Genomic DNA, 455 nt, shown 5'->3' on the forward strand with positions numbered 1-455 from the left:
GGAAGCAGAACTAAAGATCCAAATACAAGAGGAGGAATGGTACCACATGTGCCAGACACAATGTACATCTACATATTCATTAATATGGAGGGAGTTCTGCTGGAAAAATCTAACTCGCTATTTTATAACACCAAAAATAAAATCTAGGCAACTCGCCACACAACAAAACTGCTGGAGACTGTGCGGGAATGTGGAGGCAGACCGTGCACACATCTTCTGGAACTGTACAAAAATGAAGATATACTGGCAAAATGTTAATTTAGTGGTAAAAATTGTTCTGGGATATGAAATCCCAAATACTTGCCCAGTGATGTATCTTGGGAATATTGGAAAGGTTGTAACGAGAGAAGATCTGTACTTGACTAAAGTGTTACTCGCAGAGAGTAAAAAAGCAGTCACAAGAAACTGGCTCAATGTAAATGCCCCGAAACAGGAACAGTGGTTGGAAATTGTCC

At 40.0% G+C, this 455-nt stretch overlaps 2 protein-coding genes across 2 annotated transcripts in view; both read right to left on the minus strand.

Annotated features, from left to right (window-relative positions):
• LOC111647312 (uncharacterized) overlaps positions 1-455 on the minus strand; it is a 72,467-nt gene that overhangs the window by 27,238 nt on the left and 44,774 nt on the right. The gene's annotated exons all lie outside the window — the stretch shown is intronic.
• Positions 1-455, minus strand: part of LOC111647310 (5'-AMP-activated protein kinase subunit gamma-2-like) — a 16,172-nt gene that overhangs the window by 3,075 nt on the left and 12,642 nt on the right. The window lies entirely within an intron of this gene.

This window comes from Seriola lalandi, unplaced genomic scaffold, assembly GCF_002814215.2.
Source record: "Seriola lalandi dorsalis isolate HSWRI2012SDOR001 ecotype SW California unplaced genomic scaffold, Sedor1 jcf7180002054984, whole genome shotgun sequence".
NCBI classification, from domain to species: domain Eukaryota; kingdom Metazoa; phylum Chordata; class Actinopteri; order Carangiformes; family Carangidae; genus Seriola; species Seriola lalandi.